This window comes from Notolepis coatsorum (genome assembly GCF_963971535.1).
Source record: "Notolepis coatsorum genome assembly, chromosome: 11".
NCBI classification, from domain to species: domain Eukaryota; kingdom Metazoa; phylum Chordata; class Actinopteri; order Aulopiformes; family Paralepididae; genus Notolepis; species Notolepis coatsorum.
The window spans coordinates 29,118,438-29,144,826 of NC_140175.1; the positions used below are offsets into that span (position 1 = coordinate 29,118,438).

Consider the following 26,389-nt stretch of genomic DNA (forward strand, 5'->3'; position numbering starts at 1 on the left):
GCTGTTTGTGCCCAAGATGTGTGCGATTGGATATTACGAATAGAACAAGAACACACAGCGCCATACACATGAAGCCAACTCATCTTACAACAAAAAGTGCACACTCGCCAATTGGTAGGAAATCCAATGAAAAGCTGGTACTCCACTGTGAAGCGCTTTGAGTATCTAGAAAAGCACCATAGAAAAAGCCTCATTGACAGAAAATTCAAACCACGCAGATATTCATTATTTTGAATATACTTTGGAGGTTTGCCCCATCTCGTTTCAAACCAATCGCGTTTGGAATCAAAGCTAAATAATTCCAAAAAAAATTGTCGATCATAGTCTGCAAGTGGGTGGTAACCATGAAAAGTTTATAGCCTAGTCTGCAAGTGGGTGGTGATCATGAAAGGTTTATAGCCTAGTCTGCAAGTGGGTGGTAATCGTGAAAACTTTATGAACTCAAAACCTCAGAGCTGTCATTCAACAAAGACTGGAAACATGAAACTCTTCTGAGGCCGGGCGGTGTGTGTGCGTTGCCTGCAATGATGGCCCGTCTCTCGGTGCTCCTACTGTAAGTCTGACAGAGACGCTTCTATCTCTATCCCCCAGCGGAAGGGATGGACTCGTCTTATAAGCCTCTCTCTCTCAGAGGAGCCGCAGCCATGTTCCCTTTGTTAGTCCAAGTTGATTTCATGCCATTTCCTGGTTGATCGCATATTACACTCCTACCTCATCATCGTGATATAAATAGCACCTGGTGTGCTGTAGCCTCTCTCTCTCTCTCTCTCTCTCTCTCTCTCTCTCTCTCTCTCTCTCTCTCTCTCTCTCTCTCTCTCTCTCTCTCTCTCTCTCTCTCTCTCTCTCTCTCTCTCTCTCTCTCTCTCTCTCGGCAAGGCTTTCAATTTCAGCTGAGTTCCTGCAGGCTGTTTTTTCCCCTTGTAGCCTCAAGCTCAATTGACCCCTCCTCGCTCACAGACAACGGCGATGCTGGCAAACGGGGGGGGGGGGGGGGTTGGGAAGCAGAGGCCTCACCAGGAAAGACTCTCAGGGATTAATAAGATAAATGTCTTGACACGCAGGGACCCGTGTGGACGTACTGAGGGATTGCCTTTGCTAAAAACATTACATTACACACTCACAATTGCCTGGGCTTTTTACTGTAAGATGCTGTGCATGTATGTGAGTGTGTGCATGTGTGTGTGTGTGTGTGTGTGTGTGTGTGTGTGTGTGTGTGTGTGTGTGTGTGTGTGTGTGTGTGTGTGTGTGTGTGTGTGCGTGAGCATGTATGTGTTTTTTAGCTGTACATAGTAAGATGTTTGTTTTGTGTGTACGCATGCATGTGTGTGTGTGTGTGTGTGTGTGTGTGTGTGTGTGTGTGTGTGTGTGTGTGTGTGTGTGTGTGTGTGTGTGTGTGTGTGTGTGTGTGTGTGTGCATGCATTAGTAGATGGGCTTGTGCACATGTATGTGTACGTGTGTGCATGTGTTTTTTAGCTGTACATAGTAAGATGTTTGTTTTATGTGCATGTGTATGCATGCATGTGTGTGTGTGTGTGTGTGTGTGTGTGTGTGTGTGTGTGTGTGTGTGTGTGTGTGCATGCATTAGTACATGGGCTTGTGCACATGTATGTGTACGTGTGTGTGCATGTGTTTTGTAGCTGTACATAGTAAGATGTTTGTTTTGTGTGTATGTGTATGCATGCATGCATGTGTGTGTGTGTGTGTGTGTGTGTGTGTGTGTGTGTGCATGCATTGATTAGTACATGGGCTTGTGCGCATGTATGTGTATGTGTGCGTGCATGTGTTTTGTAGCTGTAGCTACATGTTTTTTTGTGTATGTGTATGCACGTGTGTGTGTGTACAAGTGTGCGCGAGCATGTGTAAGCGCGAGTGACTGAGGGTGGGTGGGTTTGTGCTAGTGTTATCAGAGGATGAAGTATACACTGTCTGCCAAGGCCTGCAGCGAGTGGGAAACAGGTAGAAGATTACAAAATTCAATTTAGGGCAATGGAGGGGGAGGCTCCTTTATATAAAGTGTCACTGAGCTTTTATCCCCCCCCCCTCCCTCCCTCCCTCTCTCCCTCCCTCTCTCCCCTTCCCCTCCCCCTCCCCTTCCCAGTCTGACACGCAAACAGATACGACGCACCCCGCATACATGCACAAAGGCACACATACACACTACGGTATATAGTAAACAAAGACGCCATTGAACGTTTCCTCCCCGAGTCCCGTTCTGTGATCTCCACACCAGTGAAACTGAGCGTCCCCATTTGTCTTCACTTCAGGGGCAAGCCAGGCTCCAGCTGACGCTATTAATACACACCACATCGCGGTTTGCACTGTGGCATGTGTGTGTGCATGTGGGTGTGCGTCGTGTGTGCGTAGGTTGTAGGTAGTCTAACAGCCCTGACACACCAGTCGCGCGCGAAGGCAGGCAGGCGGGCGGGCGGGCGGGCGACCAGCGCTTCACTTTCGCTCCCATGTTAACGGACGTAGCTGTGCTCACCGGCTGCAAGCTCGCGCGCGACTCGCGGGGTGGAAGCGATCGTTTTCGCTTTGGTTGGATTCAAAGCGCCATGTGCATTTTCACAGAAATACTCTCAATATCTGCATTATTACCACACATATAGATGTTGTTCAACCAGCTAATGTGTCAGTATATTTCCCAATACAAATAAACCATATTAGAAAACTTTTTCAGGAGTACAGTCACACTGATCATCATTCTAAAATGAATTCTAACATTCTAATTAATTATATAATAACTGGTTATACATGCAAAATGGACAATAGAACACTGGAACTGGAAATCTTAAAAAAAAATCTTCAAACAGGGACTGACTTCGCAATAGGCTAGGCATGTACAGCTGTTCCAATGTAAATGTGCCTTCCTCCGTGCACTTTCGCCCGCTCTGAAGTCGGACTTGGTGTGCCAGGCCACGCGCGCGATCTCGCACGGAACCCGTGAGTGCCTGCGTGCGCGGCTGGTCTGTTTGCGCCGTAAGCCTGGGGTAACAACGATAACTGCTATTCAGCGAGTACAAGGGACAGCCGTAACACTGTGGATGGCACCAAGAGTGAGGATTCTTTCAGAGACTGACCTCAAATTAAATTACAACCCTGAGACAAGAGGTTCCTGCGTTGCTTGCCTCACGCCTGCAGACCTGAAGATGTAACTGATATACAGTAGCCGCGTTCCACCGCTCTCTCTCTCTCGCTCCATTTTGCCCGTCCTTCTCTCCCTAAAATAGAAATGGTGCAGGCAGCCTACACGAGTGGCACGTCCTTTGCAAAAGTCAAAGAAAAAGGTTGTTCAAAGGCTCTAAAAGAGAATTCGAGTAATTACCTTTTTAATTAACATTTTATACATTTCTTTTTGTGCACGTCAAAAGTGCTGAGCTCAAACTAAATGTTATCACACCTTCGTCCTCTGTTATCGCTAATAACGGCTCACTTAAGCCTTAGGAGCCGCAGCATCCCAATGTAATTCAGGCACATGCAGAGCAGGGTACCAGTCGCAGCCTTGGGACCAGGCGACCGGGTGACTGGAAGCTTCCGCTCAACCGATAAACTCCCTAACGCCCCCCTCTCGCCTTCTTGTAAAAACACCATGAGCCTATACGTCGGCTTGATCTCTGGAATAATGACTTGAATAGTGTCAAGACGAACCATCTGATGACGCGCGGCAGCGGAGCAGGGGGGATCCCTCGACGGAAGAACGTACATTTGCGAAAGGAAAAAAAGTTAAAAGAGAAAAAATGAAAGAGCGACATATTATTTGCCTGGAATGTGGAACGTGAGAAACCTATTTGGATATTCATTCCGAGAGCCCCGCGGTGGCGCACGCGTGCGTGAGGTTAAGCCCTTAATGGGTCTTTTAAAGCCGGTGAGGTAGGATGAGGGGGCGGTGGCGAATGAAAGCGTTTCTTCTAAATGGTTTTTATAGGAGTGCCTATCAAGTGGAACGGGACTTGAGGGGGAAATTAACCAGGGGACACACAAACTGGGGGGATGAGACCGGCTGCGTGTCATCCCTCCCCTCTCTTCAAAGCCATCTGACAGAGAGGGGGGGGGGGGGGTACATACACAGTATCTCAGAGAGCCAGGGAGTGCTAGAGGGAAGACCAGAGAGAGAGAGAGAGAGAGAGAGAGAGAGAGAGAGAGAGAGAGAGAGAGAGAGAGAAGAGAGAGAGAGAGAGAGAGAGAGAGATTGAGGGGGCCTCGTTCTCTCCCTTTCTCTCTCTCCCACTCACATAGGCGTCGATCACGTAACCTCCGCTACCTCAGTCTGACACTGATTTTTATTCATGTCTCATGGCGCTGCTATCATTACCGAAAGCAGCGTGCAATATGATTCCATTACAGAGGTGATCATTTAGAATCTAGATGCATATTCATCAGGGGAATAAGTCATCAGGCTCCCCCATTTTCAATTCATCATAACATATATGACATACACACGGCATACAGATAGACAGTACTGCTACATCTATACATTTATGACATACCAGATTTGCAAATACAGTACTGTTTGTGATACAAAATTGTCCAGAAAAGAGAGTATATACATTTGACGTAGAAACTGTACATTGGAGGAGGTTGGGTAGGTGGGGGGGGGGGGGACTGTACATTGGAGGTGGGTGGATGGGGGACACTGTACACTGTACATTGGAATATTGACAAAGCCATACTTGGTCATTTACTGTACATTGGAGGGGGTTGGGTTAGGACATTTGCAGGGGCCAGTTTCGAATTGCAGTCTCCCGTAGGTGTTCTTTGAGAGTGTTTTTGAAAGTGGGTAGTGATTCACATTCCTTTACAGCTTTGGGTAGGGGCTTCCACATTGATGTGGCATAATTGCGAACCATGTTTAGTCCCTTGTTTGAGCCGAATCTGGGTTTAACATGATTTGTGGAGCTCCCTCTGGTGTTGTGCATATCATTGCTGTTGGAAGAAAACCACTTTTGGTCATTTCATTTGGGAATGAATGTTTACATGATCTCTTGAGCCAGTGTTGTGACCCCTAGGGCCTATGAAACACATTGAATACCCAATGTATGACCTTAAAAATACATTATCTATTTATCTATCTATCTAACTAATATCTATCTAACTATCTAACTATCTATCTATCTATCTATCTATCTATCTATCTATCTATCTATCTATCTATCTATCTATCTATCTATCTATCTATCTATCTATCTATCTATCTATCTATCTATCTATCTATCTATCTATCTATCTATCTATCTATCTATCTATCTATCTATCTATCTATCTATCTATATATCTATCTATCTATCTATCTATCTATCTATCTATCTATCTATCTATCTATCTATCTATCTATCTATCTATCTATCTATCTATCTATCTATCTATCTATCTATCTATCTATCTATCTATCTATCTAACTAATTGCATCTATCTATCTATCTATTTATCCATCTATCATTTCTGTAACCAAAAGCCTCTGACGTTGTATTGACGTTCCACTGTTCAACATCTCTGCTCAGAGAGGAAGTAAACAACCCGGTGCTATCTAAATACTTGTATTATTTTCCCTTGACAAATTTAATAAATGACATTATATGATTGTTCCCTCCATATTTTTTTGTCTCTTTTATAAATTAGAACCAAACATGATAATTGTATTTCACAGCATCTACGCAGGCTTGTTCATTCACTGTGTCCATGGAAACGATGATGAGGTATGATTTCCTTACAAAGAAAATATTTATCCATTTACTGATAACTCAATCACCGCATAACTCAATTGCAGTTCATTTATTTAATTCTGATTAAAAGTTACTGCTACATTTTATTTCTACATAATTTGGTCGCGGATGTCCGGAGTTGTTACAGACGTTTGTGTCTCTTGAGCTGTTCAGCAGGCAGTGACGTACAGGCAGAGACACAGCCCTGCGTAGGAGTGCGTGGATCTCCGTTCCATTTTCTCATTTGTTCAGGACATTTCTCTCCCAGTAATACAAATTTCAGGGGCATTTTAGCCTCCGTTTTCCTAAGTAACTAATTAGCGCATGTGTGGTAAATGGCAAATGGTAAATGGTGCATTTATTATATATTATTTTATCCAAGGCGCTTTACGATTTTGTTCCTCACATTCGCCCATTCACTCACCGACGGCGGAGGTGACCATGCAAGGTGCCCACCTGCTCATCGGGAGAAATTAGGGGTTAAGTCAAGTCAAGTCAAGAATTTTATTTGTCACGGCGTACAAGCATACAGTGAAACGCGGGGGGTCTTGCTCAAGGACACTAAGACACGCTGCCCCGGGAGGAGTGGGAATCGAACCGGGAACCTTCTGATCTACCTCCTGAGCTACAGTCGCCCACCCCCCACTTGTGCTACCGCCGGGATGTGGTGTCACTAAGGGCCCCATCATTACTGTGCAGTAGGCATGCGGAAGCTTTTATCCTCTATGATTCTGCAGATGGGATTTCTTCAAAAGCAATGTGCATACATCGGAATAAATAAATAAATAAATAACAATAATAAAAACTGGCAGAGAAAGATGGTTCTAGCTCCTAGGTCACGACTCATTAAAGATATATTTATAAAGCACAGCTTGTTTGTTTTATGGGATCATAAATGGTGTGCTTATTTAACTATGTGATTGCTTGGCTGCAACTAACAATTGTACAGAAGGAATGAATCACATTGTTACGAGTGTGTTTTCCGTCCTTCGAGAACTTGAAAGAGGCCGTTCCTATGCCATGCCTCATTCTTGAGTCTTTCATCAACGCATCAGCGTAATTACAGAGCATGGCAATTAGAGCAAATAATAACCCTCGTCAAAATGATTGGCAACACTGTACAAGAAGGGTTCATGTTAGTCAATGCATGGATTAATGGTTAATTGAAAGGTTAATTGTTTCTCGCCTGGTTATTGTTCTGCACAATACAATACCACATTTTCTGGTGACGAGGATAAAAATGTAGCTTTGACGAGTGGAGAAGCTGTTTGAAATGGAGTTTAAACAGGCCTTCTACTGAGAACCAAACACCAAGACGACGGTAGGGGGGCAGGGAGTCCTTTTGACGGCAGTTACATATCGCCTACTAAAGGAGTTTGGTTAGTCCACAGAAACCAGGAGAAAACACATACAGGATGGCCGAGAGGTAAAAAGGCCGGCCAGTAACCAAAAGGTCGCTGGTTTGAACCCCGTCACTGACAGGAGGGTGTATTCCAGCTGTGAGCTGGTGACTGAAGGGTGGATGGTATTACTTCTACGGTGCCCACCACCTTGCCTAAGTGCCCTTGAGCAAGGCGATGGACCCCAAAACTGCTCCAGGGGGCGATCCTCCACTCTGACTTCTCTGATGAAATGCATAATGTGGCATCATGGAAACCTGGTCCCCAAGCGGGAATCGAACCCTGGACCTTCTTGCTGTGAGGCGACAGTGTTAACCACTACACCACCGTGCCGCTATGACTATGTGGCTGAATGTGGCTGGCCCAAGATTGTAACTATGGGGACTTTCTTTAGGAAAGGGACAGACTGGTATGTGGGATCAACGATGACAGGACTTTACAGCAGACTACTCTCAGTGCCAGAATTTACATTTAATAAAGCATGGGGGGGGGGGGGGGGGGGGGGGTGGGGGCGACAGGAGGCCCAGGAGGTATAGCGGTCGTCTGGTAATCGTAAAGGTTCCCGGTTCGATTCCCGCTCCTCCCGGCAGCACGTCGAAGTGTCCTTGAGCAAGATGCTGTCCATTTATAAATGCAGTCCATTTGCAAAAGCTATGGAAACGGCTAATAAAGATGTTAAAGGTCTAATGAGTAGTTTCAGCCTATAGATATCACTAGAGCACCACAAAAACAACGTCTGTTTATATAGACTGAAGCGTTATCATTCGATATCGACTGATATGACAACTTTCAAACTAGGCATTGCAGATCAAAACGGGAGCCGAGAACCACGTACTGCACGTTTATCCAATCAGGTGTGTTCCAACGTGGGGAAATGGTAAGTAGGGAGGGGATACATCATGCAATAACGTGCACTCAGTGCCCAAAGGTTGATGCCCAGAAAAAACGTCCAGAGCAGTACAGCAAAATAGAAAGAAAGATGGAGAATCCAGGCAGAGGGAGGGGTCTCTGCAGCTAAACACAACACCACACGCTTGTAACGGGTCTTACGTGATGATTGAGAGGGATTATGTTTGTATGAGTCTATACATTGTTTGTTTGGATGATTCTACTCATTATACTTTAAAATGCTCTGGTTCTATTACAGCTTGTTGTTTTACCACAGTTCCCAGCTCTCCTATGGAATTTGCTCTTGCAGACCAGTCTTCCCTCAATGTCTTCAAGCCATGTTAAAGTACAATTTCCATTTTAAAGGGGCAGTTCACAAAATAAAACTAAAACAGTGCTATCCAGATTGTTTTTCGGTTGTGATTCGCCTCGTTTTGGAGATATCTGCCATAGAGATACCCGGCCGTCACTGGAGCTGAATTACACTCGATTTGTGACGCTTAAAAGCACTGTCTCCAGAAATCCTGACCCGGTTATTCAGGATAAAACACGGACCTTGTTGTTGTGAGCAGTTTCATGTAGGAACTAATTTTCTACCAAACTACACCCCCGTTCATTATTATGGAAGGTGTAATACTTGAGTACTAGCTGTTCCCTGTAAAGCTACAGTATAGGCTACATGTGATAATCAGACCCACGGATTCAGCAACCCACGCAGAGCATGAGCCGCTCCTACATTCAATGGGAATAAAAAACAAACTGTAATTAAAAGAAAAACCAGAGGAGATAATAAAGCCCAAGACAATAAGATGGAGAAGAAGAGAGAGCTGAGAGGAGACTTGACGGTATTGCATTTCTGCTGGACAATTATTTTTTTCTTTTATAATATATATATATATATATGTCTTTACTTCAACAAAACAAAAACACAACATTACCAATATCGGGCGGCTGAGTGGCGCAATGGGCAAGGCGCTTGCCACTAATGCAGGATATGCTGGTATCGAGCCCAGCTCTCGGCGTTGCTACCGGCTTGGCCGGCCGTCATACTAACACAATTGGCAGTGTTAGAGGGTGGGAAAGCCGGTGGGTGGGGATTGGACGTTGTGGACAGCGACTCCTACAGGTCGGTTGGGTTGACGCCGGTACGGCGGAAACAGGAAGTATCGGGGGCAGCGTGAGCCTCCCATGCGTTACTCCTCGCCACTGAGAGTTCGAGCTGTTGCGGTGAAAAGATGCGACAGGCTGCCTCCTCGTGTACCGGAGGGGACATGTGATGCAAGGCTTCTATCCTCACTACAGCCGACCAGTGGGAGGCATAGTCTAGCAACGTTCAAGACAGGGGAGGGAAGAATTGGAAATACGAAATTGGGATGGGAGAAAAAATAGAAAATTAGGAGAAAAAGTGGACAAGAAAATAAATATATCAATAATAACACACCAACAATAATAATAATAATGATACAACAATAATAAATAATAAATATCTGATATATATAAACCTAGACTAAAAATACTAAATAAAAATTAAAAAGTAAAAATACCAATTAAAAATAATAAAGACATCACAAACAACACAAATACATTAGACTGCCAGACTCCCCAGGACCAACACCCCACCCCCATTCCGTGACCCAAATGGAGTTCTTGACCAACTCGGCCGCAGCAGTCCACAATTCCACCCCTGCCTGTCCCACCCCAACCACCCGAGCAGTAGATATCTCCAAATATATAACGTCCAGGTATGCCAAGGACCAATTGATTACCTTGAGATTCTCAGGCTCTTTCCATCTCATGGCAACACGCTTTTTAGCTTCTGTAATGCCTGCCAGGATAATCCTTTTCTGTTGTATGGTTGTTGTTGGTAATAAAGATACATCGTTTAGCAGTAATGTTGTTGCCGTGAGTGGAATCGATATGTTACAGATGCCAGAGAGTTTAGCTGTTATAGCTTTCCAAAAATGGGCCACTGGTGGGCACTCCCAGACCATATGCATATACGTGCCTCTTAGAGAACATAGAGTGCATCGGGAGTCGGCCACCAGTTCCATAGCAAACAGTTTCTTAGGTGTGAGTTATGTCCTTTGAATATAATGAATTTGTTGGTGATTAGGGTTGCGAGAGGCTAATAATTCTTGCGGAACTCTTTTACCTCTTAGTTTAGACATTCACGCCTATAATTGGTGGAACAACCTTAATTCACAGAGCAGATGACTGTAGAATAAGCAGCATTACTATTTCAGATCATAGTACTGTTACTTTAAGAGTAAACCGCCCACCGGGGTCCACCTACTGTAGAGTAGATCCCCTGAAGGTCCGTTTTTAACACTTAAACAATTTTGTATATTACATTTATGGTATGGTTTTTCCACCGAAACTGTTCAATAAACTACTGTAAACTACTAACGAGTCAGTCGCAGTCAACCAGCACCTGCTAACAGGTCAGACCCTTTTGCTCAGTTGGTTAGTACGGCCGCCTGTGGATCCTATGGTCCCACGTAGCAATGGGGGTGGGATCTCTGCTGGGGGTAGGTTGATGCTGCTGCAGTCAGGCAAACGCCTGCACACACCAGCAACTAGGACAGAGAGACTTCGGCTCAGCTTCTTCCCCCAGGCCATCAGAGTCTTGAACACTGAACTCTCCACATACAAGCACACATGAGCACACACACAACACACATACTGTATACGCTCACACACTAACAGTCACTTTAGCACGAACACACACACACACACACACACACACACACACACACACACACACACACACACACACACACACACACACACACACACACACACACACACACACACACACACACACATGCTGCACACGCTCACACCAAACGGTCACTTTACAAAATGAAAAGGTCACTTTACTTTATAATTTTTTTTTAAATTTAAATAAAAAAATAAAGAACGGGAGTGGTTCTTGTATAGCAATAGATGGATATAGCAAGATAGCATAAGGATATATGTGTCACCTCACAGCGCTTTGTGCCAGATCTCTACATTTCAATTTTTCAGATTATTCCAGATTGCTAAAGTACAGAATCTAAGCTTTCAAATGATGTGTCATATGTTGAAATCTGAGAATGTTTTGAACACGATGTGCTCAATTATAACTTCTAAAACTGGCTGTGTTCTAGAATACTTAAGAGGTGAAAAGGCTTCTCAAAGGAAGGTCACTTTTCACACTTCAGACCGTTTCAACTGGGCGTCAACAAAACCCCCTCCAGCAACGCCCCTCACCTGAATAACATTAACATAATTAAGTGCTGCCATCAGAGTTCTCTCTCCTCAGGACCCCTGTCTCTCCAGGACCCCCTATCTGGACTGTATAGGACTGTGAAGCTATGTACCTCCCCCCCATGCTGCTTTGACACCAGAATTATTGTTAAATCTATGTCACAACGAGAAAAAGCAACAAAGTCCTCACTCAGTGGCATGGGCCTAATGTTATGTAGCTCTGCAAGCTGCTTACACACACACTTACCTGATATGCTAAGAGTTAAAAAAGAAGAAGAGAGTATTTGATGAAGAAACTGTACATTGTATGAGGTGGGGTGGGGGGTAGTTATGTCACATACACACATCAAGCTGCAAGCAGAATTATTGTTAAATCTATGTCACAACGAGAAACAGCAACAAAGTCCTCACTCAGTGGCATGGGCCATTCTCTGATGCATAAATAATAAAATAATGTATGATTGAAGACATACACACTGTCCTCATAACATAACTGTATATTGTATAGTATAGTATTGTATAGTAGTGTATATATAAGACCCAGTGCCTCATCTGTAACACTGTATTGCAGGACCTTAGCATGTCTTTTACCATGCATTTTAAACTTTATGTACATTATACCTGTTATGTCTTATTCTTATTACTTGTATTATTGCACAATCGCTGCGGGCATGACCACCCGCATTTCACTGTATGCCCTGTATGCCGGGACAAATAAAACTCTTGACTTGACTTGACTTGATCTCAGTGCGTGCATGGAGGAAAAGAGCGTGCAAGCAGTGGCGAATCCTTGTGGAAGCCAACGGAAGCCATGCCTCCCTATAAATTTCATATCAAATTATGAAATATGAAATATGAAAAAAAAAAAAATTAAAATATAATTTTTTTTTAATATAGTTTACATTCATTTTCATCTGTGCATCTGTGTTTTTTTTTTTTTTTTTTTTTTAATGTCTCCCTCTTCTCCTTCTCACTCCCTCTAACACACTGTCAGACTGTGCTCACTACTGCAGCTAGTATAGGAGAGAAGCAGTGGGTAGGTCTCTTTCTCCAGGCTTCCAGCATTATAGAGTGAGTCCAAACTCCAAATCCGATCCTAGCCAATCAGATTCGAGCTGACTGCCACTGGCCACACCCTAAAAGTTTCAAACGGAGCTGGGAGGAAGACGTTCAGCATAATATTCCACCTGGAGGCGGGGCAGGTGCCATATTTTCCCCTCTGCACTCTGAACATTGTATTAACCCGTAACTGTTCCCACGGGCCGAATATTGCCCCGATCCTCGCGAGATTAAATCCACGGGGACCTCTCGGCGTGCCGAAGCTTTTCCTAAATCACTTCCATCATCGAAAACGAGGGGAAAAGGTCGGCTCGCGACCCTGAAAATGTCGCGTGATTTTAAAAACGCTGTATTAAGTGAGCCTATTATGGGATCCACGCGAGCTTTCTATCGTGGAAACATCTGGGCGTCCCGCAACTTTTACTGATTCACATGTAGCCCCTAAAATGCTTAGAAAAGGAAAACAGAAAGCGTGGAATAAACTCGCCGAAACGGAAAAGTGTCCCACGGGCGCGCCGTGATTCCGATCCGCGTGAAAATATTTACGGCCATAGAGGAGACCGTGGGACACCTTTTTGCAACCGAATATGTGTCTCGAATTCGCTCCCACGCGGCGCGCAAAATCGCGCAAGGAAAAATCGGACCAAAAATTAACCAATGCTCCAGCAGTATTAATGACCCTGATGTAAACAAGACAAACGTCTTTCTCTGGTCTGCATCCCCTTATACAATTGTGTGTGAATGAATGAAAACTGTATTAACAGATTGCAGAATGGGTACAGTACAGTACAGCTCAATACATACAATTGTTAAGGGGATGCAGACCAGAGAAAGACTTTCGTCTTGTTTACATCAGGGTCCCCCATTTTCAATTCATCGTAAATGTGTATTGAGCCGTACTGTTGTACCCATTCTGCAATCTGTTAAATAAATAAAAATAACGTTTGACTGGCCGCCGAGCCATACTGTAGTGTACATGGTGACTGCTTGACTTAAAAAAAAAGAAAAAAAAAAAAAAATATTAATAAAAATATTGAATAATCTTTTTTTTAATACTTTTTTTTTGGCTTCCCCTGTTATTTTACCCACGCGACGCCACTGCGTGCAAGGACACACTTCTCTGGGGGAGGGTGACTGTAATCTACTAATGAGTCGGTCGCAGTCAACCAGCACCTGCTAACGTGCTGGACCCTTTCCCAGGTTCAAATCCACTCGGTTACACTACTACACCTTTGCCCTCATTGAGAATGCAAGAACGCCCCCCTTCCCTCCTCACGTCTTCCCCTGACGTCTTCCCCCAGGCAGGGAAGTCTCTTTTTCCACCTAAATGGTTCGCCAAAGATTGTTATCACCCAAACACTTCTAAGAAACACTTCAAATCTTAAGAGATTTGCCGAAAAAAATTATAGTTTTCATGCACAGATCACTAGATGTATCAATTTATGATATGAGTTTCACATTAGCAGTTAGTTAGCATTTCCTGGATGACAGTGTGGCCAGCTGGGCAATTGCGAGCATGACGGGTTCGGTTCGCAAGATTAATTGCTTCACACAGGCGGCTCTGATCATTGAGGAAGTACAGAGAAGCCCCCCCCCCCCCCCCCCCCCCAGTGGAAGCATGTGAAAAGGGCGCTCTGGTGACAAGTTCCTCACAAACAACAATCTGTAACAACAATCAAAGTCATGGCTCTGAGAGGTGTTAACAGTAGAACAAACTAGTTTTTGAGTGGAGAGGATCTTTAAACTCATCTCTCCTTGGGGATATCCAACTTCAAAAGTTTATTAATGATGAGATTAAACAGTTTGTGGAATTTAATTCCACTGAAGGGATTAGCCCAATATTACTATGGGAGAGTGCAAAAGCTTACTTTAGGGGTCAAATTAGAGCATATTGCTCATCGTTCAAAAATGATAACCAAGAGAAAATGTAAGCTTTGCTTTAATTGATGGCAGCAAAGGCAGAGTGTTTAAATACACTTCTTACCTATGAAGCTACAAATGTTATACTCAGGGAGACACGCTGGGGAGATATAGCGGACAACGTGTCCCAAGTATAAGAAATGCTCAGGGATTAGTTACATCTTGGCCCAAAGAAATAAATAAAATATTTGCAGATTATTATAAGACTCTTTACCAGAAACCTGAAGTTGTATCTTCCCCAGAGAGATTTCTTGAACAGTTGGACTTTGAGGAAAGAAAGCAGATTGATGTGCCCATCACTGAGCTAGGAATAACAAAGCTCTAAGAAGAACGGGAGATCCCCAGGCCCGGTGGGTTCCCCTGTGAACATTCAGCCCAGAATTGACTCCATTGATTAAGGGTGATGCGTTATTTTTTTCCGTAGCCGCATTTCTGGCAAGACACTCTCTGATTGGCCGACGCCTGTTTCTACACTGGTTAAGCTTAGGCACACTTTCGAAGTTGGTTAAGGTTAGAGTTTGTCTTAGAGCGTGACGGCAAGTTCTTTCGACGGTTAAGCTTAGGCACTCTTTCGAAGTTGGTTAAGGTTAGAGTTTGTCTTAGAGCATGGCGATAGAACACCAGGTAGTTTGCAGGCTGTTCGACGCGGAAATGGGCAAAGACACAGCTCGTCACGCGATTGGGCAAACATGTCAGTGGCCAATCAGAGAGCGTCAGTCAGTGGCCAATCAGAGAGCGTCTGCCAGAAATGCGGCTACGGAAAAAAAATAGCGTGTTATAGATCATACCATAGAGAACAATAGAGAACAATATATTCCTAGATACTTGGTGTGAGGCAACCATTAAATGGTAAATGGCTGCATTTATATAGCGCTTTACAATTTGTTCCTCATTTTTACCCATTCACTCACACACCGATGGCAGAGGCAACCATGCAAGGAGCCAAGTGTCTTGCTCAAGGACACTTCGACACACTGCCCGGGAGGAGTGGGAATCGAACCTGGAACCTCCGGATTACCAGACGATTGCTCTACCTCCTGAGCCACTGTCGCCCCATTACTCTAATAAAGACCCATAGAAAAGACCCATAGACCAATACGTTTGCCCAAAATTCTTGCCAAGTTCTTGGCTAAAAGGATTGACTACATTGTCCTCAGACTAGTAAAATCTGAACAAACATGATTTAATACATGAAGCTGAAGGATTCATGGGACCAGTGTGATTGGTTGCTATGGAAGATTAACACTGGCTAACCTGTGCTAGCAGGTGAGTTTAGTTTGTAAATTGTAGCAAACTAGAACACATTGAAGTGAACGCTCACTTCCACATCCGTATCTCACATTGCATCAAACTTGACTGATATGAAGTGAATAAGGTGAATATCCACAAAAACATTCAAACCATAATGTGCACAGATTAAGGACATGCCACAAATTCCATACTGTTCTGGTGGCTTTAATCCCATCATTATATCTAGTATCAATCTATTACATACTGTTCTGGTGGCTTTAATCACATCATTATATCTAGTATCAATCTATTCCATACTGTTCTGGTGGCTTTAATCACATCATTATATCTAGTATCAATCTATTACATACTGTTCTGGTGGCTTTAATCCCATCATTATATTTAGTATGAATCTGTTACATACTGTTCTGGTAGCTTTAATCACATCATTATATTTAGTATGCATCTGTTACATACAGACTGGTGGCTTTAATCCCATCATTATATCTAGTATCAATCTATTCCATACTGTTCTGGTGGCTTTATTCCCATCATTATATCTAGTATCAATCGATTACATACTGTTCCGGTAGCTTTAATCCCTTTATTATATCTAGTATCAACCTATTCGATACTGTTCTGGTAGCTTTAATCCCCTCATTATATCTAGTAGCAACATATTGCGTGACTTAAAAACATTGATCTCACCAAGTCCACATATTATTTTTACGCACAGGTATTGGCATGTTTGAAGGCTCACGGTGTTCCATTAAGGATACCAATTGTACACCACAGATACCACACATTTTTCTATGAAAGAGAGACATCGAGAGGTTTTGTTTCAGATTTTTATCATCAATTACTAACGGCCTCGTATGAAACCCTCCATCTAGACTCAGTCTGGAGGAGGGATATACCAGACCTGGAGACAGACTTTGACTGGCAAGAGGCCTGGGCAAATATACGACTTGCATCAAGGAACCTGGACCATCAACAAATCAATCTTAACTATATTCACAGGACATACTTAACTCCTATAAGACTGAACAAAATGGGTCTTAAACAAGACTCCAAATGCTCCCTATGTACAAATGGGGATGAAGGGACATTTATGCACATGTACTGGGACTGCCCACCAGTTAAGATATTTTGGAAAGAAGTGACCCAGCAATTATAAAATCTCTTAACTCTGGATATACCTGTACACCCCTCTGTATTACTGCTGAATGATGTCTTTGAACATGCAGTACCTCCACAGCTAAAGAGATTGGTTTTATCCGGTATCACAGTGGCTAAAAAGCTGATAGCATCACGATGGTTTCAACCGGAAAAAATGTCCCGGAAGGTCTGGACTCTTACATATCTCGATGTGATTTATCAAGAAATATCTACAGCAAGAATTTTGGGTCTCAATGAATCCAAAATGACAATGTGGTTAGAAGTGGTGGAGAGAATAAAAGCTAGCATATAATGGTAGTGTCTGGTTAGGAACAAGTTATAATGGTTGGATTATCCAATGGGGGGTCCGGGAGGGGGGGGGGGGGGGGGGGGGGGTACGAGCTAGAGCATAATATGTGTGTAGGTTTTTAGATAACAGGTATTAGGGGTATATCCTGTATAAGACATTTGACTAAATGGTAATTTCATTGGATATGCACTGTAATTAATGCTTGTATATCTTATCGTGTGTTGTCATGTTTGTTTATATGTTTGTTTAAAAAATAATAATAATAAAAAAAAAAACATTGATTTTGGGGCACAATGCCCCTTTAAAATGGATGACGCTGTGCTTTTGTTTCTGTTTAGTGCATTTTAGCTCATTCCCTTGGCACACTGTCCTGAAACAAATAATGTCTCTGTATTATGTATGGCAAAGTGTCTGAATAACGTGTGATGGACAGGAGCAAAGAACACAACAACAACATACTACTATTGAGTGAATAAATTATGTGTAAATGATGATGATAATAATACACTTATTATTGATACAACATATCATATCACATATAACAGCTTTTCAAAAACAAGTTACAAGACGCTTTACAAAGTAAAAGACAAGGTACAAATGAAAGGACACAAGGAAGCCAAACGGCCTAATGGGGAACGAGTACCTGAATTAAAGTGGAGCAATGCATCACCCAATGCTAAAACTGCCTTGTTGATTCAGTACTTACTAAATTAAATTATTCTGTTAGTTATGTATGGTGCCTGATTCACGAAGCATATACACAACGATAAATCAAGAGAAGTTGATTTTGATTTATCTAAGTTCAAGGAAGCTTAAATAAATCATAAAAGAAAGTATTTTCTTCAGGGTCGGTATGACTGGTGGTTTTCACACCAGAGTACGGGAAACAATATTACACTTGGATTATTCGGAAGAAGAAAAAGCACTAGACAAATACACTGTACTTTCAAATAGACTAAAACAATTCTAATAATAGTAAATAAATAAATAAACTGTTCAAGTTGCAACCTTCATACAGTATGTTTTGTTTTTGTGATTTTGCTCTCTCACCACTGCATTTAGCTACAGTATGATGCCCCTAGCTCATGGAATGAACTCCAACATGGAATGAACTCAGTCCTTAAATTCTCCCCTCTGTTGCAGAGCTTAAAACCTTGATCTCCAACCTCTTTGTACATGTTTTAATTTATTTGTTATCCTCACTTTTTGCCTATTTGACTCGTTGTCCTATTGTTATGATTTTATGTTTTTAAATTTAAATTTCTGTATGTACACTCTACATGACTGTAAACGAGGGAGACCTCAGTCCCCTTTCGAGTTTAAATAAAGGTTTGAAATGAAATGTTGAATGTAAACCAAACATGACAATAAGGGCAGCGGTGGCCACACGGATAGAGAAGCAGGTGTGTGACCTGGAAAGTTGCCGGTTCGATCCCCCGGACTGGCACGAAAAATCTGAGCGGGGAAGTGAATGAATAACTCTCCCCTCTACCCTCAATACCAACTGCTGCCCTTGAGCAAGGCACTTAACCCCTAACTGCTCCAGTGGAGTTGCTCAGTGGCCAACGGTGTCAGACTGTGGTTGTACTGGGCAGCTCCCAATCGAACTGGGTGAATGTGAAGCAGGGCGTTGCTGAAAAAGAGCATCCGTGCTCAGCGAACCTACCCTGGGTAAATAAATGTAAAATAGTAAAACTAGTAAAAAGTGTTCAAGGTCAAACCCCTTTGAAGACCACCCTTAATCAGCCGTTAAAACGAAACACGAGGGGCGGCTAAGTGGCGCAGTGGGCAAGGTGCTCGCCACTAACGCAGGAGATGCTGGGTTCGAGCCCAGCTCTCGGCGTTGCTACCAGCTTGGCTGGTTGTTCATACTAACACAATTGGCAGTGTTAGGGGTGGGAAAGCTGGTGGGTGGGGATTGGACGTTGTGGATGGCGACTCCTACAGGTCGGTTGGTGCGCCTGTACAGCAGAATCAGGAAGTAACGGGGGCAGCGCGAGCCTCCCACGTGTTACTCCTCGCCACTGAGAGATCGCGCTGTACAGGTGAAAAGATGCGACGGCTGCCTCCTCGTGTACCGGAGGGGACACGTGACGCAAGGCTTCGTCCTCACTGCAGCCGACCAGTGGGAGGCATAGTCTAGCAACGTTCGAGACAGGGGAGGGGAGAATTGAAGGGAGAATTGGCGAGGCGAAATTGGGATGGGAGAAAAAGAAAAAAATAAGGAGAAAAAGTGGATAAAAAAAAACGAAACACGAGGAACACCTCAGACTCCTGACTCCTGAGTGGATCACCGAGCCCCTTCCTTCCTGGACCTGGACAGTTATTTCACAACGGACACGACAAAGCCGCCGCGTCACAGTTGCGGCTATTCTTTTTCCGTCCGCCGGGACTGCCGGCACCACACAGAGCCGTAATGAAAGCCACAGCCAGCCGTTGTGCCGGCCCCGGCAGGATGGCGCTTTCATCAAACTAAACCGAGCTGACGCCAGGTTCTCAATTATTAAAACGCTGCCCTGAAATGAGCAACAGTGTCGAGAGAGAAAAGAATAAACTGTAGCAGCCGCACACAAAACCCCTCAGTGCCTTTCGCACGGGGTGGGGGAGAAGATTGTGTTTCGAGATGATGTGACTTGGATTATGATTATGTAGGGAGAGAGAGGTGCCTTTGGACATTAAACAGCCGCATCGTTCTTGTTCTTGGAAAGACAACACAGACCGTCTTTCTAGTCATATTCCAGAAGAAACGCTGTATCCCACCCAGTTTGAAGACAGCGACTAAAAACATCGTGGCTGCGTTTTGAAACCAAGTGCAAACGTCAAACGTTGTGCAGCCGCAGCGTGAGGACTCAAGTGCTTGCATGCACTGTGCATACACAGACTTTAAATCAAAAAGTTATATTCTCAAAATATTCTTTCACAAGCACGCCTGGCATTATGATGCCTTCGCCTGGCAACAATTACTGCTGCCATGATCACCCGTGATGCTGACAATGACACATAAATGCGCTTATTACATGGCGTTTTAACATTCGCCAAAATGCTTGGTTGTGATTGGTCAATAGCCCCTGACAGCGGTGAATTATTTTTCGATAACCACCGGTGATTATTGTTTTTCGCAGCTGTTCGCAATCAAGCCCACTGACACACACTGCAGCAGTGCAATCAGTCCACACACCTGCCGGCGATAATAATAACTTTATTTGTGACAGCGGACGGAGTCACAGAACAACTGCGTCTGCATTTGATCACGTCTTGTCGATGGTGTAAAATGAATTAGGTATATTGTTAGTAAGTTAGCCATGTAATAAGCGGGATAATGTATAGCTATACTCGGTCATTGTCGCAAAATAATTGACCTTCACTGACGTTTAAAACACCTTGGCGAGGCGCCTCGGTATTTTAAACTCCGTGTCGGTCAATTATTTTGCGACAATGACCTCGTAGCTATACATTATCCCTTACTTAGTTACCACCAAATCTCTGAAGACGTAAATAGCGTCACTTTAACTGTGCGTGGCAATTGGTGCCGATCTTTGTGAATTGGAGTGTTTTTGCAATGAGGCTCATTTGCATATAAAGGGGCACATGTTCCGCCCATATTACCTAATTTAAATACCCGCAAATAGCACGGAGACACAGAGATGCAATTATGATGGCCACGCAGTTGGCACAGTATTTCACCCTTTGCGAGTGCTTTGTGAATAGCAAGGTTTGTTTTGGAGCTATTTGCACAGGCATAGCGTCAGAAAAAGCAGTGTAATCCCTTTGTGAATTCACCCCTAAGGCAGTGCATCAGGTTAGAAATAACCAATGTGCAATGGTTATTTCTAGGGAATGCACAATGTTGATTTTCTCTAAATTAGTTAAGTCAAGTCAACTTTATATAATACTTTAGTTTATACACACGCAGGTTTGATTGAAAGTGCTTTACAATAGTAGACAAAAGAACATAGAAAATGAATTCACACAGCAGTGCATCAACACAGTGCATCAACACAGTGCATCAACACAGTGCATCACCAACACAGTGCATCAACACAGTGCATCACCAACACAGTGCATCACCAACACAGTGCATCAACACAGTGCACCAACAACACAGTGCATCACCAACACAGTGCATCACCAACACAGTGCATCACCAACACAGTGCATCACCAACACAGTGCATCACCAACACAGTGCACCAACACAGTGCATCACCAACACAGTGCATCACCAACACAGTGCATCACCAACACAGTGCATCACCAACACAGTGCATCACCAACACAGTGCATCAACACAGTGCACCAACACAGTGTATCACCAACACAGTGTATCACCAACACAGTGTATCATCAACACAGTGCATCACCAACACAGTGCATCAACACAGTGCATCAACACAGTGTATCACCAACACAGTGTATCATCAACACAGTGCATCACCAACACAGTGCATCAACACAGTGCATCAACACAGTGTATCATCAACACAGTGCATCACCAACACAGTGCATCAACACAGTGCATCAACACAGTGCATCACCAACACAGTGCATCAACACAGTGCATCAACACAGTGCATCACCAACACAGTGCATCAACACAGTGCATCAACACAGTGCATCACCAACACAGTGCATCAACACAGTGCACCAACACAGTGCATCAACACAGTGCATCAACACAGTGCATCAACACAGTGCATCACCAACACAGTGCATCAACACAGTGCATCACCAACACAGTGCATCACCAACACAGTGCATCACCAACACAGTGCACCAACACGGCGCGCCTCTCAGGGAGGAGTCAGACTGTTGGAGGATACTGTGATCGCAGACGTTAATGTAGCCTGTAGCCTGTAGACCTTGTGTATGTATGTATGTGACAAATAAACCTCTTGAATCCTGTCACATATTCAATCAGTTTCAGTTCTACAGAACACATAATACTAGACAACTCACTTGTTGAGGTCCGGCCGTCTGGACGGTCTGGGCTTCCACAGCACATTCCATGATAAAAAAAAAAGTATCCATTTAATTAGATGATAGATCATCATCCAACACTGTCTACAGTATCTAATCCTATCCTGTGTTCTGATACGAGTCCGACCGCAGGCGCCGGCACGGTCACCGGGCGTTGTAATACTAATAATAGTCGCAGTAGGCTGCAGCGCCGCCGCGCTCCGAATGGTAATTGCAAGAATAGCATGCATGTTGCCATATTACGTGTGAATTAGTGCGCAAATCATTAATCATACATCCAAAATAGCATACGTTTATTATTATACACGATGATGATACAGAAAATTACAGAAAAATGAGAAATGCATGGCAAAAGTAGTATTTATTTTCAGTAATTTAGAGACCCCCAAGGGAGCTGATGTCTGATCTAGGGGAGCTATAGCGGACCGAGCTCACCCCGTGGATCGCACCCTGAACACAGTGCATCAACAACACAGTGCACCAACACAGTGCACCAACACAGTGCACCAACACAGTGCACCAACACAGTGCATCAACACAGTGCACCAACACAGTGCACCAACACAGTGCATCAACACAGTGCATCACCAACACAGTGCACCAACACAGTGCATCAACACAGTGCATCAACACAGTGCATCACCAACACAGTGCATCACCAACACAGTGCATCACCAACACAGTGCATCACCAACACAGTGCATCACCAACACAGTGCATCAACACAGTGCACCAACACAGTGTATCACCAACACAGTGTATCACCAACACAGTGTATCATCAACACAGTGCATCACCAACACAGTGCATCAACACAGTGCATCAACACAGTGCATCACCAACACAGTGCATCAACACAGTGCACCAACACAGTGCATCACCAACACAGTGCATCACCAACACAGTGTATCAACACAGTGCATCACCAACACAGTGCACCAACACAGTGCATCAACACAGTGCACCAACACAGTGTATCAACACAGTGCATCACCAACACAGTGCATCAACACAGTGCATCAACACAGTGCATCAACACAGTGCATCACCAACACAGTGCATCAACACAGTGCACCAACACAGTGTATCAACACAGTGCATCACCAACACAGTGCATCATCACAGTGCATCACCAACACAGTGCATCAACACAGTGCATCAACACAGTGCATCACCAACACAGTGCATCAACACAGTGCACCAACACAGTGTATCAACACAGTGCATCACCAACACAGTGCATCAACACAGTGCATCAACACAGTGCATCAACACAGTGCACCAACACAGTGCATCAACAACACAGTGCATCAACACAGTGCATCACCAACACAGTGCATCAACACAGTGCATCAACACAGTGCACCAACAACACAGTGCATCAACACAGTGCATCACCAACACAGTGCATCACCAACACAGTGCACCAACACAGTGCATCAACACAGTGCACCAACACAGTGTATCAACACAGTGCATCACCAACACAGTGCATCAACACAGTGCATCAACACAGTGCATCAACACAGTGCATCAACACAGTGCATCAACACAGTGCACCAACACAGTGCACCAACAACACAGTGCATCAACACAGTGCATCACCAACACAGTGCATCACCAACACAGTGCACCAACACAGTGCATCAACACAGTGCACCAACACAGTGTATCAACACAGTGCATCACCAACACAGTGCATCACCAACACAGTGCATCAACACAGTGCATCAACACAGTGCATCAACACAGTGCATCAAGAAACAGGTAGCCTGCTCCACATGTTCTGGGAATGTAACAAACTGAGACCTTACTGGGGCTCAATTTGGGAGATTCTCGAAGAGGTCACAGGGTTTGAGATCCCATGTACACCTAAATTAGCATTATTAGGAGACATGTCTGACATTTCTCCAGATAAGAGAGGCAAGGTGCGGATCATTAAATTGGCCATGATTGCAGGGAACAAGTGTATTGCCATGCTGTGGAAAAGTGCTGAATCCCCCCCCCCCATGTCTATGTGGCTTAGTGAAATCTCTTCGTACATGGCATCAGAGAAAATAATGTTCAATCTTAAGAAAAAACCACATCTCTTTGATAAATGCTGGGCTGGGTTTAGGCAATACTTAGAACAGATTACATAGTAGGTTGACGATGTAGGCTATTATTGAAGCTCCCCTTTGTCTTTCTGATGGGTATATATTGCAATGAATGATACTGTAAATGTTATTAGTTGCTCTTTGAAGAGAAAAGATGTAACGTTAGATATTTATTTGTTTGGTGTAGAAGTATGGGCACCTGTTAGACGGGTGTAACTGGGTTTACTAAATTCTCAAAATGTGTAAAAAAAAGAAAAAAATGAATTGTTGAGGTCCTAGTCTGGGGGAGGGGAGGGGGGGTCTGGCCTAGAGTTATTTTTTTGTTTTTGTTTATATTGATTTATAATTTTTCTTTCAGGGGGGGGGGGTGGTTTATTTTGTATCTATTTTTCTGTAACTCGGAGAGGGGGGCAGTTGGCAGCATTTTCTTTTGTATGGTTGTTGAACTGTTGAACTGATGCTGTAAAACTGAAAAAAAAAAAAATACTAATAAACATATTGTTTAAAAAAAAAAACAGTGCATCAACACAGTGCACCAACAACACAGTGCATCAACACAGTGCACCAACAACACAGTGCATCAACACAGTGCATCAACACAGTGCATCAACACAGTGCATCAACACAGTGCACCAACACAGTGCACCAACACAAAACAAGTGTGATCCAAAGTACAACAGAAAGAAGTATTAAACAAATCCCTGAAACACAGAAGCACAAAGGCAAAGACTGAGGTCAAATCAAACACAGTTAAAGGCTAAGGAGATCTTGATGGATTGGGTAGATCTGATAGCAGGGGACAGAGGGAAAGGCAATTCCCCTACACTACTGCAAATGCTTGATCATCCTTTGACTTTGTGTTATACAGTACCATGGAACAGACAGCATAATCAGAATATAGTTTATTAAGTTAACTTATTACCTAAGTATATGTACCTTTGTACACATAATTTGACTTGGTGCTTGCTCACACAAAGAGGACAAAAACAACACATCTAGCATAATATAAAAAGGAATATAGAAAAATATATAAATGTTCTTTTCATTAGAAATATTAAAAATGAAAGTATATACAAAGTGGTGTTGGAGGTATTGTGTAAATGTAGTGTGAGCGCCTAAGGGTCAAAAATACAATCTCCCAGTAATAGGGAGGTGTAGTCGACGTCTCTTTAGTTTCCCATGCGGTCCACCCGTATAGGGATTTATCATTGGGAAAATGTATTATCGGCTATTGTAATAATTCTGCCTCATGAACATTGGCAAGCTTTCCATTTTTGCACAAAATGACTTCCCTTCTATCACTAACATTATTGTTTAAGCATTTTTGGTTGAAATTTAATTATACGTAATTTACAATTAATTGCAAATTGTTTCATGTTGAGCTATAGAATGTGGATGAATACAAACAGAAAGGTCCACCATACCAATGTTCATGCTTTATTTATTAATACTATCGAGGCGATTTAGAAATGTGTCCATTGGAAATACATTGCAATTTCAAGTGAGGTGGACCGGCCGGAAACAACAATCGTACTGTAACCACTACACCTCCCTATGGGTAATAAGAACATAAATGGACTGCATTTATATCCAACGCACACCTCACATTCAGCCATTCACTCACACATTCACACACCGATGGTACGAGCAGCCGAGGCTCAAGGCCACTTCGACACGCTGCTGAGAGAATCGAAGCGGAAATCTTCCAATTACCAGACGGCTACTCTACCTCCTGAGCCACTGTTGAATGTACTGGGGTGCAGGGTGGAAAGAGAATCTTCACTGTACAGACTATATAGAGTTTATACACAGTATTTGTAAGAGCCTTAACTATTGCACTCAAGGACGTAAGAGATATATACAGAATATATACTAGGGCTGACCCCGATTAGTCGAATAGTCGACTAATCGATCGAAAGGAGCCGTAGTCGAATGCAAATATATATACATTTTTTAAATATTATAATATTATTATTATTATTATTATTATTATTATTATTATTATTATTATTATTATTATTATTATTATTATTATTATTATTATTATTATTATTATTATTATTATTATTATTATTATTATTATTATTATTATTATATGTTTTTTTATTCTTTCCAAAAGCAAAGAGGCCTAGAAGCGTGGCTAACGCTAATGGCGCACATACCAGCAAGGCTAACTGCCTAAGAAAATTGGCACAGAGGCACTGAAAGAGGATTTCACCCATCTAATGAACACACTAGACTAGACAAATATCAAGATGTAGGCGGCTGGGTGGCGCAGCAGACATTGCGCTCGTCCCAACGCAAGAGACACCGGGTTCGAATCCAGCTGTCGCCGTTGCCTCCGGCTTGGGCCGGCCGTCATACTAACACAATTGGCAGAGTTAGCGGGTGGGAAGTCGAAGG

General features: G+C 43.3%; 1 protein-coding gene across 1 annotated transcript in view; it reads right to left on the bottom strand.

The window, feature by feature from the left end:
- Positions 1-26,389, bottom strand: part of lrrtm4l1 (leucine rich repeat transmembrane neuronal 4 like 1) — a gene marked incomplete at both ends in the record, with an annotated part of 135,156 nt that overhangs the window by 17,028 nt on the left and 91,739 nt on the right. The window lies entirely within an intron of this gene.